The 20,423-nt window shown below is 37.9% G+C and overlaps 2 long non-coding RNA genes across 4 annotated transcripts; one reads left to right on the top strand and one right to left on the bottom strand.

Moving 5' to 3' along the window:
- Positions 1-8,298: 8,298 nt before the first annotated feature.
- LOC141356158 (uncharacterized) lies at positions 8,299-10,565 on the top strand. 2 transcript variants are annotated; one of them, XR_012362601.1, is made up of 4 exons: positions 8,299-8,941; positions 9,025-9,182; positions 9,267-9,324; positions 9,411-10,563. It is a non-coding gene; the product is annotated as an uncharacterized lncRNA (long non-coding RNA). The 2 variants fall into 2 exon arrangements; XR_012362600.1 differs by having other exon boundaries at positions 8,302-9,182; positions 9,411-10,565.
- Positions 10,566-17,493: 6,928 nt separating this feature from the next.
- On the bottom strand, positions 17,494-19,532 carry LOC141356163 (uncharacterized). Of its 2 annotated transcripts, XR_012362609.1 has the most exons (4): positions 18,895-19,532; positions 18,654-18,811; positions 18,512-18,569; positions 17,494-18,425 (listed from the first exon to the last, which is right to left on the bottom strand). It is a non-coding gene; the product is annotated as an uncharacterized lncRNA (long non-coding RNA). The 2 variants fall into 2 exon arrangements; XR_012362605.1 differs by having other exon boundaries at positions 18,654-19,530.
- Between the last annotated feature and the right edge of the window lie 891 nt (positions 19,533-20,423).

The following is a 20,423-nucleotide window of genomic DNA, read 5'->3' as shown; positions in this document are numbered from 1 at the left end:
CATGTATACAGCATGTATACAAATAATCAGTCAATACATTTTATTTAAATGATCACATAAATATTTGTTTCTCCATAGTTCCTCTACTTTCAAAAGATGATTCTGATTCATTAGGTAAAAGTTATTCATTTATTTAATCTCTGTGTCATCAGGCTCCAGATAGCAAGAGAGCAGCCAGAAACCTTGCTTGCTATGTGGGTCATTTTTACATGTAAAGGACCACAATGGAAATAAGCCTATGGGCTTTTTTGTGTTTTTATCCTTTTGAACTTGTTGCTGTTCAATAAATTATTCAATCAATCAATCAATCAATCAATGTATGTGTGAAGATCAGATTTATAAGCAGGAACATTTAATGAACAGTGTTACGACCTGATGAGTAAATTATTTTAAAGAAAAAGATAAAAGTAGACATTAGTGACTCAAAAAAGTAAATAAAGAAAGAAACATAACAAAAGCACTTCTAATTTTAACTAACCTAACTAAGAAAATAAAACAAGAAAAGAAAGCCGAGTGCGGTATACTTCCCTGCTCTGATATAATAAAAAAAAAAAAACATACGGGGGTGGCGTTCACCTCTTACCTAATGTATTTAAATTACACTGTAGTACATTAAAGGGGACATATTATGAGATTTTTAAGATGTTAAAATTGCCACTTTGTAGACCTGAGCGAAAGTGTGTCATTGAAAATGCAAATGAGCGGATGAAGTGCAAACACTGATCACAATGATGGTGGTTTGTTGCAATTGAAACTCAGTTGTGCTGTGAATTATTCTCTTTCTCTCTCTTTCTCTCTGTACTAAATGGCTGTGCTGTGGTTGGATAGTGCAGAAAAAGAGGTCGGTATTATCCTATTCTGACATCACAATGCAATTTAGTATTACATAAACGTAATAACCCAACACATCTTAAATTAAAACTTTTTTTTTTATAGTAAAACATGTCCAAAATAGCCCCTTATCCTTTCTTAGACTCACCTCATTATTTATTCATTCAAATACAACAGCCAATGGCAAGTCTCCAGCCGCATTTAATGTGTTTGTTTTAGACGTAGTTCGGTTTATTAAAATTAGAATATGCAGTTTGGTTGTGGCCAGCGTTGGGTGTAACTAGTTACTAAGTAATTAGTTACTGTAATTTAATTACTTTTCCCTTGAAAAAGTAAAGTAAGGGATTACTCTTATTTTTATTGTAATCTAATTACAGTTACTTCTGATGTAACTTAATACTGTGTATGGACTGTAAAACAATTATATATACTATAATACAAAAGTGGATTTAACATGGTTTTAGTTTACAATTCTCACTATTAACTGGTTGATTCATATTAATGAGATGTTGGCTGTTTATTAATACTTACTAGCACATATTAATGCCTGATTCGGCAAAACCTTATTCTACATCCTTAACCCTCCCCATTTCTACCAATACTTAAAATTAACAACTACTTTAGTATTAATAAGCAGTAGTTGGAGTATATTGGTGCAAAAGTTGTTAATAGTTAGTTAATAGAGAAAATTGGACCCTAAAGTGGGACTAGAATAATTGATATACTTTCATTTATTATTTCTTCGAGCCATTTCAAGCCTATCCTTGTATCATCTACTAAATAGGATTTAGAAAGTAATTAGTAATAAGTAATTAAATACTTTTTGAGGAGAGTAATTTGTAAAGTAATCTAATTACATGATTGAAGATGTAATTAGTAACTAGTAATTAATTACTTTTTTTGAGTAACTTACCCAACACTGGTTGTGGCATACTATATAGTAGATATAAATGATATAAGATGGTTATACAGTAAATATACAGTATTGTAACAGCTGAGCATCGCGTGCAGTTTTAAAATCACATTTTAGCAGTTTGGTCATCGTCATTCGTCAGCTCATTAAGCTCGCGTTTGAGAAAAACTTCACACACAAAAATCTACAGACTTCAAGAGGAGCTTTCACTCCGCAAGGTCATCGTAAGGTAAACCTTGTATTTTATAATGTTGCGTTGTATTATAATATCTAATTTGCTGTGTTATGAACAAAGCAGTGTGATTTATCTTTGGTCTCTTCGCAAATCACACTTACAGTATTTTAGGGCTTGTGCTTTTGTCTGGTGCTGTTATAGGTAAACAGGATAACCTTTGACGAATTTGTCATGCATGTCAAATTACTTACATGATGTTTCAAAATATATTATTTAAAGCGTTGTGCTTTGTTGTTTTATTTGAGGTTGCTGCAGCAGCATGTATGATAGGGTCAGGAATTAATGACAAAACAGCTTATCACATCCCACTGAGCAATGCGTCTTAAAAAGACGTCATTTCGACGTCCCATGAGGAGCCAAAATGAAAGTTTTTATGACGTCTTTTTATGACGTGTTCTGAACATCCAATATTGATGCAAGGGGACCTCCACGCAAATTAAAACTATTTAAAATGTGACCATTTTAGACATCAGATGTGTATATATAATCTTTATATATGAATAAATGTTCAAAAATATTGCTTATAGATAATTCCCAAATATTCCAGTTCCACCTTAACTATCTGTGTCTGCAATCTCTCTCTCTCTCTCTCTCTCTCTCTCTCTCTCTCTCTCTCTCTCTCTCTCTCTCTCTCTCTCTCTCTCTCTATTGAAGTGAAGTGACGTGAACTTCACTCTTCCTCCCACGCTGGCTCTCGCTGGATAATTGTTAAATGCACATTCTCTAAAACAATGTCATCACCATTATAAAAAGTTGTTTTAACAAAGCATTGTTTTGAAGTAGGCCCATACTGACTAAACAAACCAAATTCACTTTATTTTTTGTCATTTATACGGCTCGTTTTTGAGAATTTACAAGATTCTGATGTTTTATTGAACATGTTTTGTCACCCTCATGATGATCAGTGTTACCTTTAGTTGGGTAGTTTGACTCTTTGTTTTTATATTGTAGTGTGTGTGCTTGATGATGGTGTTTTTGAAAACACATTATTGCACCTAGTGTTTGTTACCAATGCAACTTACTTGTGGCTTCACTTTAATTACATTGATGGTCAGAAATGGTGGTATGATACAACTGAACTAACAACACAAAAAATATTATAATTTTTTTAAAGTAAACTTCTATCTCAGTTTTGTTTGGAGCTGCAATAAACATACTTCAGTGCATACTGCTGCCTACTGTAACAAAACATGGAACCTCGTGGCTGTAATCAGAAATCTAAAGTCTAGATTTTTTTGACACAGATGCAGACATCAAGAATCAGCCCCTGAATCACAATGATGGTGAGTTTTCTAAATGTTGCAATGCATTGCACCAGCGTATTATAAAACTCATGAGTCCAGAGAGTGTCACCACTGTTGTGATTCATGGGCTGATTCTTGATGTCTGCATATGTGACAATAACATCTGGACTATTAATTTTATATAAATGCTTACCAGTGGTGGTATAAACCTAAATAATAAGTTGCTTGTGACACCTCAAATCAACTGAGAAATTGAGACAATACTACATGGTTTACAAAAATAATTTACAGACTTTACATATGTGGTATTACTATTGGTAAACTTTCAGTGAAGTTGTAAGATTCACATGTGAGTTTTGATTATAACAAATTTTCTTTGCCACAAATAACATGCTTTAGCAAACACTCTTAAAAAAACCAAACACTACTATAAAAAGTCAAAGAGTCAAACTAGCCAACTAAAGGAATCACTGATCGTCATTATGGTGACAAAAGATTTTCAATGAAACATCAGCATATACATCTCTGTTAATTAAAGAGAGAGAGAGAGAGAGAGAGAGAGAGAGAGAGAGAGAGAGAGAGAGAGAGACAGCATTTAAGGTGGAACTTTATCTATGAGCAGTGCTATGTTTTTGAACACTCATTTATATATAAAAATAACATTATTTTAACACCTTAACAAAATATTCTACAAAAATACATGTGATGTTTATGTTTTTTGACTTAGAACTCATAGACCACATTTGTATAAAATATTTTTGTTTTGATTTCCCGAACCCCTTTTGGACGTCTACCTGACGTCCAAGAGGGGTCATAGTCAGACGTCCAGATACTGTACCAGATCTGCACGTTGTATAGACATACAGATAAGGGCCTGGACCAACCGACCTAATATAGACATGATCTTCACGTCGTGCGGACGTCTCATGTTTAGTGGGATATATCACATTGAAAATACATTATTTTAAATGAAGAAAATGTTTGAGAAGTGGAAATAAAGTTCCTAACAAGTGTTTATTTAGAATAAAGGCATATGTTGGGTAGGGTAGATATAAGAATGGCTTTAATTTATCTATAAGTGAAATAATAGATTAAATGCAGTGTACACATTAATAAAATATAGCTATGTGTACAGCTTTGTATTCTTATCACCTGCTTGCCTGATTTCATTAACTGTGACTTAATGTGTAAAACTACATTAAGTGTAATCATTATAACATTATAAATCATTAATCTAATTGCATCTACTTTTAAAATTTGAATGTGCAAAATGACATATAAATGGCCTTTTATTATAAGACATATGCAAAATAATATTGGATTGAAACATCCATAATTTTAGTGTATGAATCATTTTAGTCGAGAAATGGCTGCCCACCCAAAAATCCTGACTGCCCCCCCAGTCCAGCAAGCCTAGTACCGGGCCTGACCAATATACGGTGCACATACGGAGACGCGTTCCAAAAAGCAACCGCACATAAAATCTTTCTTGACAGGCCACATATAAACAAAATGATCTTCACACTATTCTTTTTCTAATAAAAAATTTCTTTATGTCTTTGTATAGAGAGTCAAAAAACAGTCTGTGCTTGTTTGGTCTTAAAGAGACCTCAATTAACATACTTAAAGGGGACATATTATGAAAATCTGACTTTTTCCATGTTTAAGTTCTATAATTGTGTCCCCAGTGCTTCTATCCAGAGGTGGGTAATTCATGTGCCATGAGTAAAAGTCCTCTCCAGTATTTTATTCCAATCACCTGGATTTGCTAAGTAGCACAGTTTTTCAGCAGGAGGTGAACTCCTGGCTCGTTGGTGTTTTGGGCCCTCAACGAAGCCTTCAAGGCAACACTGCCTGAAAGGCAATCCCCATGCCCCATGCAATTCAGCCAATCACAGCACTGGTGCTAGATATCGAGCCTTCCGCCAGCTTCTGGCAGCTCGAGCTCACCGTTGGTCTGGTGAGTAGCGCAGATATGGTAAGATAGGAATGTGACTGTATTTATGTTCAGCTCAAATGTTTCGAGTGTTTAAGAGACGTGTTGCCCCATGTCTGTGGCACAACTGTCTTTTTCGTGCCAGTTTCATGTATTGGTTACTTAATTGTTTTCCCAATTTTCTTACCATTGTAGCTTGGGATTGATTAAAACAACTTTCTATTACATAAAATGTGTAAACAGTGTAAAAATCAGACAAAAACCAGAAATCTAACCCCAATCCCAAGCGACAATGGTTTAAAAAAAAAGGAAAAAAATTGATTAACCAATATGTGAAACTGACACAAAAAAGAAAGTCGTGCCGCTGACACATGAAAACATGGAAACACGTCTCTTAAAAGCTCGAAAGCCTTAATTCATAAACAGTCATATTCCTATCTTAGCATATCTGCACTACTCACCTGACCAATGGTGAGCTCAAACTGCCAGAAGCTGGCGGAAGGTTGATATCTAGCACCAGTGCTGTGATTGGCTGGAGCGCTTGGGGCGCGGGGAGTGCCTTCCGGGCGGCGCTGCCTTGAAGGCTTCATTGAGGGCTTGAGACACCGGCGGGTCAGGAGGTCACCTCCTGCTGAAGAATTGTGCTAATTAGCAAATCCAGGTGATTGGAACAAAATACTGGAGAGGACTTTTACTCATGGCACATGGATTACCCACCTCTGGCTGCTAGCGATCTTTTTACGTGCATCTTTCGGGAATGCACGTAAATGAACAACGAATGTTCGTTAAGTACATCGTAGAAAGGGCTCTTAAGTGCTAAGTTCAATCGTTATCGGGAAACCTACACAGTAATTTTTTTTTGTGAAATGTACGATAAATTACTGGCAATTAAGTTGCCAGCTAATACCCGTAGAATTACAGTAATGTCCCGTAATACGAAATTACAATACATTACCGTAAAATAAAAACGGTACCATGCTGTAGTTGTGTTGCTGTTTATTGACGTTATTTTACAGCTTTTAACTGAATAAATACGGTATAACACTGTTTATTTTTATAGTATGCTAATTTGATAATGCCCTGAAAAACAACTCATTTCATTTAGAAAACCAATTGCCTGATCCATTCAAGTTTAAATATATATGTATATATATATATATATATATATATATATATATATATATATATATATATATATATATACAAATGAATTAAGTTTTTCAGTACTAATATATATTCACATGGTGTTAGTACTGAAAAACTTAATTCATTTGAGTCCACAGAAAATAAATATAACTTTAAACTTAAACTGCAAACATTTATGTAATAAAACAACAGGCAGCATAACATCAATGATCTATTGCCCATCCTTTACCTAAACAACCACACTATTCTTCAGCATAATGGTAATCCAAAAACTGAGTCAAATCTTAACAAAACAAATCCTGCTAAAACATTACCTGTTTAACCCATTTAACCCTTTAAACCCCACAGCAAAATCTTTGGTGTCAAAGAGCAATGCTTAATGTGTCCACACTACAAAGAGTAAAAGAAACAGACCCAATGTTGAAGTTAATGAGATAATGAAGTGATGATTGAGTTAATGATGAACAGCTGCTATTAAAGGCACACAAGGCAAGTCTGAGTATTATTTCTCTACTACCTCCCCCTAGTGTCTGGGAGTAAATGCGTTCTATATCTGAGACTATACGAGACTGAAGGACACCGGGTCGGATACAGCGAACTTTCAAGTGGGGTATTCTTCCTACAGATGGTAGGGGCGGGTGAGAGAGAGTCTTCATTCGTCATGTAATGAGTCATTTAACCATATACCGACTTACGAAGATGATTTATTAACATAAAAATGCTGCCTTGTGTCCCTTTAACAAACACAATCACTGAATGAAAGATGAACAAGAACCAAATTAAAGAGAAAACAAGCAAAAACTCAACTTACAGACTTAGAAGAGACTCAAGACTTACTCAGAGTTTCTAAGATCTCACAAGAAGAGCATCAAACTCTACAAACAGCATTACCATCTTCACTTATTACAAACCAGTTAAATTTTATTTTATATGTACATTAGCTCTTACTGAGAAGTAAATCATTAAGGGGTGTTTTCCTGGACAGGGATAATCTTAAACCAGGAATAGGCCTCAGTTTAATTAGGAAATATAACTAGTTTTAACAAACATGCCTAACTAAAAACATTACAAAACAAAACAAAGGACACTGATGTATTTTAGGATATGTCAGTCTAAGTTGTTTTGAGTTTGGACAGCTCTAGTCTAGAGCCCTTTTCACACACAAATTCCGTAAAATACACGGCATATGAACCCTGGATTTTTCCGGAATAGTTAGATTTTTTTTCATTCACACTACCAAGTTTATCCGGCATGTGACGGTCCCGGAAAGACACGTGACCTATTGAAAGTCCCGCCCTCTCTTCTACGCAGCGTCTGAAGTTTGCATATTATATATTATTTCTCCCTCCAAGAACCACTCGCGTGCACTTTTGTTTATGATAAGATTATTAAGGAGCGCGTGACGCACCGTTCTAATGCTGGTGAATGATCTTAGCTTCAGAGTGGATATTTGACGAGCTCCCTGAGCTCTGCTTTAATACAGTTTTCAGACATTTCTCATCGTGATTGTTTATATGCATTTAAAACCCGCATTTTGAGGAGCTGAACGACTTGTTGGGATGACGCGCGGGTATTTTCGTTTATTATAGCTCAAATGAGCACGTGACGCGATATTTTTTTATGCTGCTGAATGATCTCCGTTTCAACGCAGTAAGTAATGAGCTAACTTACCTGATATCTGCTTTAGTCTAGTTTGCTGACATTTCTCGTTGTGAATGTTGTAAATCCCTCATTTTAAAGAGTTGAACCAACTTCATGTTGCCATGACACGCGCGTCCTAACTACGGCACGTGCGTCATTGTTTATGCGTGTCATTTATCATTTCCTGATAACTGCGTCAATCTAGTTTGCAACATTTCTCGTGATGAATGTTTATATGCATGTTATCTCGTTGTAAGGAGCTGAACCATAACTTGTGTTGTGATGATGACGCGCGCGTCCTCACTTCGACACGCCTAAGTAGTTATATGGGACCACTATCTGTCAAAATTTGATTGATTTATGACCCCTTTGACAGGGGTCGGGACTATCAATCAAAAGGTGTACAATCTGTCTAGTTTCTGGACTGTCGTATATCAAGGGCTTTAGACAGCGAGTATCCTGTGCGTGTTTTACGATGTGTCAATCAGCTCGTTGTTATTCCTGTGTGTGTGTTTTATGTCAAGCCTATGCTGTCATGTTTATTGCTGTCAAAAATAAAGTTTATAGTTTTAGACTGCGTAGTTTCACAAGCGGTCCTGTGCTGTCAGCGATCTTTCTCTCTCTCTCTTTCTCTCTCTCTCTCCCACTGCGCGTCTCAATACAGCCTGTCACACAGCGATGTGTGTTGTTGAATCTAAAGTTTTGCAACATCAAAAGTTTCTTTAAAGTCGTGCAAGAATCAAATATATATATATATATATATATATATATATTAGATGTAACTGGTTAAACTTAAAGCCGATATTTTCTATCGAACTAGTCTATTTTCTGATCAGACACAATGTTTCTGATGCTGATATTATATCAGTGTGTGTTTGTGTGGGGGTCGTGTGGTGTAATCTTTGAAAGTTTATGACCGAACCTTTATTGGGGAGCGACAAGAGATCTCCGGGATCAGTTTGGATGGAGCAGAGCTGGTATACTCAAACCTGGTGGTACGTATATGTGTTTTACTGGGGTCATTCCAACATATTGTGTGATTATTTAAAAACTAAAAATTCGATCTCTGGCCTTGCAGCGAAATTGTCTAAACTGGTGTTAACTATTCCTGGTAAATCGCTGAGAAGAGTGGACTGAACAAAAAAGACTGATCAAACAGGCCGGTACCTTGGAACCTCCCGCAGCGTAACAAGGAAATCTTGGGACAAAGAGACGCCGAGTGGCTCGTGCCGACCGGTGTGTATTTATTTAATCCTGTTGTGTTTTAAACAAGATGTTTTATTTTAATATCTTCTAATATCAGATGTTATCTGTTAACAGTTTGGATATCAGAGGCAAAGTTTGGATATCGTTGCAAAATATATAGCGGATCTCCACGGTACGCTTATACTGCATTAGAAAAAGTTTTAAACAAATATGGCTTATTTAGATATTTTTATAATAATATGTTTTATCTGTTTACAGTTTAGGATACAGACCACAACGCTTTGGACGTGTCTTTAAAAAAGAGAAAAATCAGAGACTTTATGGACTTGACTTCGAACACTTTAAACATTTTGTGACATATTGGATTTAAAACATTTCGGATACTGGATACCTGTGTTGATTTGTCCACAGAGCTGGTCGCTTTTTAAAATCACATGGGTAAGTGACTATTATAAATTGTTTTGCTGTTGTTTTAAACTTATGTTCTTAATACCTATTTGTTTTATTTTTCATCGTTTATATAATCCGTTTTTATACTCATTTGTAGAGTTTTTTCGCTGTTTTATATATTGTTTGTTTTTGATATGTTATACTCGTTATATTTTTGGTTTAGTTTTTATTGTGTTTACATTGTTTGATTATTTGAAAATTTTGGGGTTTCACTGTGTTTCCGAATATTGTGGTAGAAATGGCCCAAAAACGTTATTCCGACTCTGGCTGTGACCAGGCGAATAAAATTATAAGGCGCGATCAATCCACGTTTGATATATTTGATTATGAATTGGGAATGCAAATACTGATAGAAACTGTCAGAGCCATGAATGGAAATCAAAGTAATGTAGACGGATTCGCAGAGGTGTTAAGCATGGTCGATTCCCTTTCACAACCCCCTCCAGAGCCGAGTATGGTCTTAGATCCTGATGTTTTAAATACGCATCATGTTTTTGAGATTCCAGAAGATGGTTTAATAAATCAACAGATTGAACCTGGAACTTCAGATACCGGTTTCATCAATAATCAAATTGAACCACAGGTTCCAGGTTCTGATCTAAACGATCATCAGGTTCTCGACGGGGGATCTGAGAATTTACATGTTCAACACGGTGGTGAGGGGTCGGACGATCCCCATCATAATTCTGAAATGGCTGATATGGGTCTAACCCCCGACGATGTTGAGAGGCTTGTGAGAGACGGAGGTGAATTTAATGGCTACACCATCGTTCCTCGTACAAGATTTAACAGTCTGGAAATACTTAGGAATATAAATCTGAGGGCAATAGCTTCTACAGATATGGCCTCGTACGTTCTATTTCTGGATGGTGTTCTGAATGAAATAGTCTCAATATCTAGAATATTTGCGGGCGATGGGGGAATAATACATGTATTATTAAGTGGAGAGTCATTAACATCCGACGTTAATGCATTGCTTACCGCCGCCAACGATTATAGCGTCTCCGCGTTCACAGATCAGCTTGAAAATATCATGCAGAGCAACGCAGACGTGTGCGTTGATGACAATCTAATGTTAAAGGTGTCTATTGTCAGAAGCAAAAACGGCGGCGCTCGCAGAAAATTCCGTGATCTAGCACACAACGAGGTTATAAAAAGAAATAGAATGAATCTTTTTTCCCCCGCTAATATGTCTGACAAGCTATGCTTTGCACTTTGTCTGGCACACTTTTTGAATCCCCAAAAAACAGACCCTGAATTAGTGCCCATAGCCGCTTCCATTCAAAATGCCGCTGGATTTTCAATCCAAGACATGATACGCTTTAATGACGTCGCATTGTTTGAGAGATTGTTAAACATCAAAATTGTAGTTTTCCACAGATCAAGCACGGGTGCTTTGGAAAAATACATGACCAAAGATAAGCCCCACTACAAGACGGTGTTTCTCTATCTGTCCGATAGTCATTATTTCATGATAAAAAATTTGAGGGGTTTTATCGGGTGTAAATACGTCTGCGACTATTGCTACAACGGCTTTTCAAATAAAAGGAATCATAGATGCATTTACGCATGTGACATATGCAATGCCCCCGACTGCTACAAACACCCTGTGAAGACGATACACTGTGGTGATTGTTTGAGGTACTGCAAATCAGAATACTGTTATGAGATGCATAAAAAACCAGCACTGAGTCAGCAGTTTGCCCAGTGTGACGTGACCAAATACTGTCCGACATGTAATCGATGCTATTACATTAGCGGTGATAAACCAAAACCGCACACATGCATGCCGGAGAAGTGCCTGCATTGTGGCATGGAGATGATACCCGATGGGGATCATCAATGTTTTATTCAGCCCTTAAGGCTCGAGAAACCCAGTGAGAAATATATCTTCTATGATTTCGAGACTCGTTACGAGGGTGGTAAGCATGTTGCAAACTTTGTTTGCGCCATCACTTTTGCGGGTGAAGAATTCACAGCAGAGGGCCCCGACTGCGTCGCACAACTCGTACAGAGATTCAGACACCCTAGGTACACCAACTACACGTGGATAGCCCACAACGCTTCTGGCTTTGACAATTTTATACTTTTGGAATATTTCACAAAGGTGGGGCTCACTCTTAAAATCACGATGCAAGGATGTCGTTTGATATTAATGTTTGACGAAAGCTACAAGCAAAGATTTCTCGATAGCTTCTCATTCCTCCCAATGCGTCTAGCCAAAACTGCATCTGCCATGAATCTGACCTGTGCAGAAAAGGGCTATTTTCCACATCACTTTAACCGGGTGGAGAATGAAAACTACATAGGTCCATATCCGGACAAAAAAATGTACGGATATGACACAATGTCAGAGAAGGAGAGGGAACAGTTTGATGAATGGTACAAGACCGTAGAGGGTGAAGTCTTTGACTTTAAAAAAGAGCTGGCTCTTTACGGCAAGAACGATGTTGTTTTGTTGAGAGAGGCATGCATGAAATATCGTGATGAGTTTATACAATGCACAGCACTTGACCCCTTCAGATACACAACTCTGGCATCGTGCTGCATGGCAGTGTACAAGACCCATTATCTGGAGAGAGACACACTAGCGTTGACGCACAACGGCGCCTACCTGACTAAAAACAAAGCCTATTCAAACGCCTCCATCGAATGGCTTGAATATGTCAGCCATTCCCGAGGCGTCGATGTCCAGCATGCGTTAAATCGTGGCGAGATGTCGTTCGGGTCCTACCATGTCGATGGTGCGTTCCAAAAGGATGGTAAAATTAAATAGATAATAGCAGATTTAAGTTTAACCAGATGTTTCACTGTGTTTCCGAATATTGTGGTAGAAATGGCCCAAAAACGTTATTCCGACTCTGGCTGTGACCAGGCGAATAAAATTATAAGGCGCGATCAATCCACGTTTGATATATTTGATTATGAATTGGGAATGCAAATACTGATAGAAACTGTCAGAGCCATGAATGGAAATCAAAGTAATGTAGACGGATTCGCAGAGGTGTTAAGCATGGTCGATTCCCTTTCACAACCCCCTCCAGAGCCGAGTATGGTCTTAGATCCTGATGTTTTAAATACGCATCATGTTTTTGAGATTCCAGAAGATGGTTTAATAAATCAACAGATTGAACCTGGAACTTCAGATACCGGTTTCATCAATAATCAAATTGAACCACAGGTTCCACAAATTCTTGGTGTTACAAACTTTTAGAACCTGAAGTGCTTGCCATAAAGGCGCTGGTGGACCACCTTAAATCTAAAATAAACCTTTTACTTTTTGTCAATGGGCTGTATTACACTTATTTTACCAACACGGAGTTTTAGGAACAATACGGGCCACTGAACACCACCGCTGTTCAGACACACTGGGGTCTACTGGGTGGGTGATAACGGGTGGTGAGAATGAGAGCCCGCTGGTAAAAACCAACCGTCCAGAAACTGAACGTCTTAGACATCAAACTTTTTTCACATCAATAAATATGACGAGCACTCGCGAGACAAAAAACACGCACTGGAATACCATGTTCAGGAAACCTTTTATTTTGACAATGCGTATCGTGTTACATTTATCGTAAATACGCATGTACACACTCAGATGTTAGGTGACATTAATGAATTCAAACCACAAGAGGGGCTTAAATGTCTTAAAACGTTTAAAAGTTTCTTAACGACAGATATAAGAGCGCATCAGCGTAAGTTCTCTGTCGCCGTCGGTGCACGCATTGCTGAACATGTTTTAATCACAGACTTGTTTAAAGAAATCCCTAAATCTAAAATAAAACCTTATTTTGTCAGAGCGGACAGAATTATATTTATTAAGTTTATTTTAAACGGTAGATATGAACGCGCATCCACGGGTGTTCTCTGTTGTACCCACCGGGGACTCGATCTTTAATGCATTAACAGTATGCTGTACATGAACAGATACACGGATCTCGTGAAGCGATTAAACTTTTATTTAGTTTAAAATAAATAGACTTTGGTCTAAAGAATTGTCGGCCTCTGGTGGTTTTGGTACAATTCATTGCTATGCATGTACTGAATATTTCATTAAATAATTTTGTGATGTTACAAACTTTTAGATCCTGCAGTGTTTGCTATAAAATCTAAAATAAATCTTTTACTTTTTGTCAGAGTGGACAGTATTACATTATTACCACCATGGTTTTAAAAGACTCTAACTACTTTACAATCCACCCCTGTTGTGAATTATCTCACGGACACACACACACGGTCATGAGAGATCATACTTTTGTCAGAGCATACATGATAAGATTCGTTGTATAATAATATACATACATGGTTTTAAGAAGTCAATAATAAAAAACCCTGAAGATGGGATGAAAACGTCTTAAAACATTTAAAAGTTTATTAAGGTCAGATATAAGTGCGAGTCAGCGTAAGGTCGTAGTCGGTGCGCGCATTCACATGTTTTAATCAGAGACTTGATTAAAGAAATCGCTAAATCTAAAATAAACCTTTACTTTTTGTCAGAGTGGCCAGCATTACATTTATTAAGTTTATTTTAAAACTGCAGATATGCCCATACACCCGGCGCGTGCACCGGTGAGCGAGTTTTAATGCGCGTGAACATAGAGAGCGGGTGATGAAAAGACTCACGGTAAAATTTTTATTTAGTTTATAATAAACAGGTTTTCGTCTAAAGAACCACACAGGTCCGCTGAACACCGACCCCGCTGTGAGACACGCAGTGGGGGTCGAGAAGCGCGCCCGGGAGAGGAGCGCACAGAGGACGGAGAAACTCCGGTCATAAAACCTGCCAGAAACTGGACAGTCTAAAACAATAAACTTATTTTTGACAGCAATAAACATGACACCGCTCCACCTAAAATCTACAATCATACTTTTGTCAGAGCATAAATGATAAGATTCGTTGTATAATAATATACATACATGGTTTTAAGAAGTCAATAATAAAAAACCCTGAAGATGGGATGAAAACGTCTTAAAACATTTAAAAGTTTATTAAGGTCAGATATAAGTGCGCGTTTGCGTGGGATCGCCGTCGGTGCGCGCATTCGCGTGTTTTGATCAGGGACTTGATTAAAGAAATCCCTAAATCTAAAATAAACCTTTACTTTTTGTCAGAGTGGCCAGCATTACATTTATTAAGTTTATTTTAGATTTAGGGATTTCTTTAATCAAGTCTCTGATTAAAACATGTGAATGCGCGCACCGACGGCGATCTTACGCAAACGCGCACTTATATCTGACCTTAATAAACTTTTAAATGTTTTAAGACGTTTTCATCCCATCTTCAGGGTTTTTTATTATTGACTTCTTAAAACCATGTATGTATATTATTATACAACGAATCTTATCATTTATGCTCTGACAAAAGTATGATTGTAGATTTTAGGTGGAGCGGTGTCATGTTTATTGCTGTCAAAAATAAGTTTATTGTTTTAGACTGTCCAGTTTCTGGCAGGTTTTATGACCGGAGTTTCTCCGTCCTCTGTGCGCTCCTCTCCCGGGCGCGCTTCTCGACCCCCACTGCGTGTCTCACAGCGGGGTCGGTGTTCAGCGGACCTGTGTGGTTCTTTAGACGAAAACCTGTTTATTATAAACTAAATAAAAATTTTACCGTGAGTCTTTTCATCACCCGCTCTCTATGTTCACGCGCATTAAAACTCGCTCACCGGTGCACGCGCCGGGTGTATGGGCATATCTGCAGTTTTAAAATAAACTTAATAAATGTAATGCTGGCCACTCTGACAAAAATTTATAGCCTACTGTTTAATATAAACGTTTGTTTTGTCAAAAGTTTCTTTAAAGTCACGCAAAAATCAAATATTTTACATGTATCTGGTTAAACTTAAATCTGCTATTATCTATTTAATTTTACCATCCTTTTGGAACGCACCATCGACATGGTAGGACCCGAACGACATCTCGCCACGATTTAACGCATGCTGGACATCGACGCCTCGTGAATGGCTGACATATTCAAGCCATTCGATGGAGGCGTTTGAATAGGCTGTGTTTTTAGTCAGGTAGGCGCCGTTGTGCGTCAACGCTAGTGTGTCTCTCTCCAGATAATGGGTCTTGTACACTGCCATGCAGCACGATGCCAGAGTTGTGTATCTGAAGGGGTCAAGTGCTGTGCATTGTATAAACTCATCACGATATTTCATGCATGCCTCTCTCAACAAAACAACATCGTTCTTGCCGTAAAGCGCCAGCTCTTTTTTAAAGTCAAAGACTTCACCCTCTACGGTCTTGTACCATTCATCAAACTGTTCCCTCTCCTTCTCTGACATTGTGTCATATCCGTACATTTTTTTGTCCGGATATGGACCTATGTAGTTTTCATTCTCCACCCGGTTAAAGTGATGTGGAAAATAGCCCTTTTCTGCACAGGTCAGATTCATGGCAGATGCAGTTTTGGCTAGACGCATTGGGAGGAATGAGAAGCTATCGAGAAATCTTTGCTTGTAGCTTTCGTCAAACATTAATATCAAACGACATCCTTGCATCGTGATTTTAAGAGTGAGCCCCACCTTTGTGAAATATTCCAAAGGTATAAAATTGTCAAAGCCAGAAGCGTTGTGGGCTATCCATGTGTAGTTGGTGTACCTAGGGTGTCTGAATCTCTGTACGAGCTGTGCAACACAGTCAGTGCCCTCTGCTGTGAATTCTTCACCCGCAAAAGTGATGGCGCATACAAAATTTGCAACATGCTTACCACCCTCGTAACGAGTCTCGAAATCATAGAAGATATATTTCTCACTGGGTTTCTCGAGCCTTAAGGGCTGAATAAAACATTGATGATCCCCATCGGGTATCATCTCCATGCCACAATGCAGGCACTTCTCCGGCATGCATTTGTGCGGTTTTGGTTTATCACCGCTAATGTAATAGCATCGATTACATGTCGGACAGTATTTGGTCACGTCACACTGGGCAAACTGCTGACTCAGTGCTGTTTTTTTATGCATCTCATAACAGTATTCTGATTTGCAGTACCTCAAACAATCACCACAGTGTATCGTCTTCACAGGGTGTTTGTAGCAGTCGGGGGCATTGCATATGTCACATGCGTAAATGCATCTATGATTCCTTTTATTTGAAAAGCCGTTGTAGCAATAGTCGCAGACGTATTTACACCCGATAAAACCCCTCAAATTTTTTATCATGAAATAATGACTATCGGACAGATAGAGAAACACCGTCTTGTAGTGGGGCTTATCTTTGGTCATGTATTTTTCCAAAGCACCCGTGCTTGATCTGTGGAAAACTACAATTTTGATGTTTAACAATCTCTCAAACAATGCGACGTCATTAAAGCGTATCATGTCTTGGATTGAAAATCCAGCGGCATTTTGAATGGAAGCGGCTATGGGCACTAATTCAGGGTCTGTTTTTTGGGGATTCAAAAAGTGTGCCAGACAAAGTGCAAAGCATAGCTTGTCAGACATATTAGCGGGGGAAAAAAGATTCATTCTATTTCTTTTTATAACCTCGTTGTGTGCTAGATCACGGAATTTTCTGCGAGCGCCGCCGTTTTTGCTTCTGACAATAGACACCTTTAACATTAGATTGTCATCAACGCACACGTCTGCGTTGCTCTGCATGATATTTTCAAGCTGATCTGTGAACGCGGAGACGCTATAATCGTTGGCGGCGGTAAGCAATGCATTAACGTCGGATGTTAATGACTCTCCACTTAATAATACATGTATTATTCCCCCATCGCCCGCAAATATTCTAGATATTGAGACTATTTCATTCAGAACACCATCCAGAAATAGAACGTACGAGGCCATATCTGTAGAAGCTATTGCCCTCAGATTTGTATTCCTAAGTATTTCCAGACTGTTAAATCTTGTACGAGGAACGATGGTGTAGCCATTAAATTCACCTCCGTCTCTCACAAGCCTCTCAACATCGTCGGGGGTTAGACCCATATCAGCCATTTCAGAATTATGATGGGGATCGTCCGACCCCTCACCACCGTGTTGAACATGTAAATTCTCAGATCCCCCGTCGAGAACCTGATGATCGTTTAGATCAGAACCTGGAACCTGTGGTTCAATTTGATTATTGATGAAACCGGTATCTGAAGTTCCAGGTTCAATCTGTTGATTTATTAAACCATCTTCTGGAATCTCAAAAACATGATGCGTATTTAAAACATCAGGATCTAAGACCATACTCGGCTCTGGAGGGGGTTGTGAAAGGGAATCGACCATGCTTAACACCTCTGCGAATCCGTCTACATTACTTTGATTTCCATTCATGGCTCTGACAGTTTCTATCAGTATTTGCATTCCCAATTCATAATCAAATATATCAAACGTGGATTGATCGCGCCTTATAATTTTATTCGCCTGGTCACAGCCAGAGTCGGAATAACGTTTTTGGGCCATTTCTACCACAATATTCGGAAACACAGTGAAACCCCAAAATTTTCAAATAATCAAACAATGTAAACACAATAAAACTAAACCAAAAAATATAACGAGTATAACATATCAAAAACAAACAATATATAAAACAGCGAAAAAACTCTACAAATGAGTATAAAAACGGATTATATAAACGATGAAAAATAAAACAAATAGGTATTAAGAACATAAGTTTAAAACAACAGCAAAACAATTTATAATAGTCACTTACCCATGTGATTTTAAAAAGCGACCAGCTCTGTGGACAAATCAACACAGGTATCCAGTATCCGAAATGTTTTAAATCCAATATGTCACAAAATGTTTAAAGTGTTCGAAGTCAAGTCCATAAAGTCTCTGATTTTTCTCTTTTTTAAAGACACGTCCAAAGCGTTGTGGTCTGTATCCTAAACTGTAAACAGATAAAACATATTATTATAAAAATATCTAAATAAGCCATATTTGTTTAAAACTTTTTCTAATGCAGTATAAGCGTACCGTGGAGATCCGCTATATATTTTGCAACGATATCCAAACTTTGCCTCTGATATCCAAACTGTTAACAGATAACATCTGATATTAGAAGATATTAAAATAAAACATCTTGTTTAAAACACAACAGGATTAAATAAATACACACCGGTCGGCACGAGCCACTCGGCGTCTCTTTGTCCCAAGATTTCCTTGTTACGCTGCGGGAGGTTCCAAGGTACCGGCCTGTTTGATCAGTCTTTTTTGTTCAGTCCACTCTTCTCAGCGATTTACCAGGAATAGTTAACACCAGTTTAGACAATTTCGCTGCAAGGCCAGAGATCGAATTTTTAGTTTTTAAATAATCACACAATATGTTGGAATGACCCCAGTAAAACACATATACGTACCACCAGGTTTGAGTATACCAGCTCTGCTCCATCCAAACTGATCCCGGAGATCTCTTGTCGCTCCCCAATAAAGGTTCGGTCATAAACTTTCAAAGATTACACCACACGACCCCCACACAAACACACACTGATATAATATCAGCATCAGAAACATTGTGTCTGATCAGAAAATAGACTAGTTCGATAGAAAATATCGGCTTTAAGTTTAACCAGTTACATCTAATATATATATATATATATATATATTTGATTCTTGCACGACTTTAAAGAAACTTTTGATGTTGCAAAACTTTAGATTCAACAACACACATCGCTGTGTGACAGGCTGTATTGAGACGCGCAGTGGGAGAGAGAGAGAGAAAGAGAGAGAGAGAAAGATCGCTGACAGCACAGGACCGCTTGTGAAACTACGCAGTCTAAAACTATAAACTTTATTTTTGACAGCAATAAACATGACAGCATAGGCTTGACATAAAACACACACACAGGAATAACAACGAGCTGATTGACACATCGTAAAACACGCACAGGATACTCGCTGTCTAAAGCCCTTGATATACGACAGTCCAGAAACTAGACAGATTGTACACCTTTTGATTGATAGTCCCGACCCCTGTCAAAGGGGTCATAAATCAATCAAATTTTGACAGATAGTGGTCCCATATAACTACTCGCCTATTACGGCATTCTTGCGGCTTTTTGTTCACACAGAGGGTTACCCGCGTATCTTACTAGGTCCTCTCTCCGGCAACGATCCCAGAAGATTAACGGAACGAGTTTTTGTTCACACAGACGCTTGTCTGGCAATTTTACGGGTATTTTCTGGGACCAGAGGTCTGTGTGAATGAGGTTTAGACAGTGGTTTTTAACTCCAGTCCTCGGGCCCCCCCTCCCAGAAAATTTTAGATGTCTCCTTATATGAAACACCTGAATCCACTCGCCCAGCTAACAGAAAAAAGTTCTAAGAACGTTCCCTCAAAGTTCCAAAGGTTCCCAAAAACGTTCTGTCAACGTAAAAAGTGTCCAGTTTTCTTGACGTTCTAAGAACGTTTTTGTGTTATCTGAACGTTAGAGGAATGATACATTTTACCATTTTTAAACGTTATGACAATGTCATGTTTTAATGTTCACACACTGTTTATTAAATTGACTCATTTGATTGTTATGTAAATGATAGAGAAACACTGCATTCCACCATTTTAAAACTGTTAGAAAACATTATTTCTGAATGTTCAGCAAATAAACCGCTGCAGAAACACAACTCACCCACCAGGTTTGGATGTTGATGTTTTGTTTCATTTTGGGGCACCGTTGTTGTGGTTGGTGTTTGTTTTGGTTGGACTCTTGACTCTTGATTTTTTATTTGGTGGTTTTTTCTCTGGTTGTGTTGACTTTGTGTTGATACACCAGGTTTGTTGTGAACGTGTGAAGTTGGTATTGTGGTTATGTGGTGGTTGGTACTGGTAAGGAGCATCACCTGGTTGATTTGCTGGTCAGAGGTTTATTTTATGTCAATGTAAATGGGATCC

The sequence above is a fragment of the Misgurnus anguillicaudatus genome, chromosome 3, assembly GCF_027580225.2.
Source record: "Misgurnus anguillicaudatus chromosome 3, ASM2758022v2, whole genome shotgun sequence".
NCBI classification, from domain to species: Eukaryota; Metazoa; Chordata; class Actinopteri; order Cypriniformes; family Cobitidae; genus Misgurnus; species Misgurnus anguillicaudatus.
The sequence above is the reverse complement of the archived record's forward strand: the minus strand, read 5'-3'. Positions and strand labels throughout refer to the sequence as shown.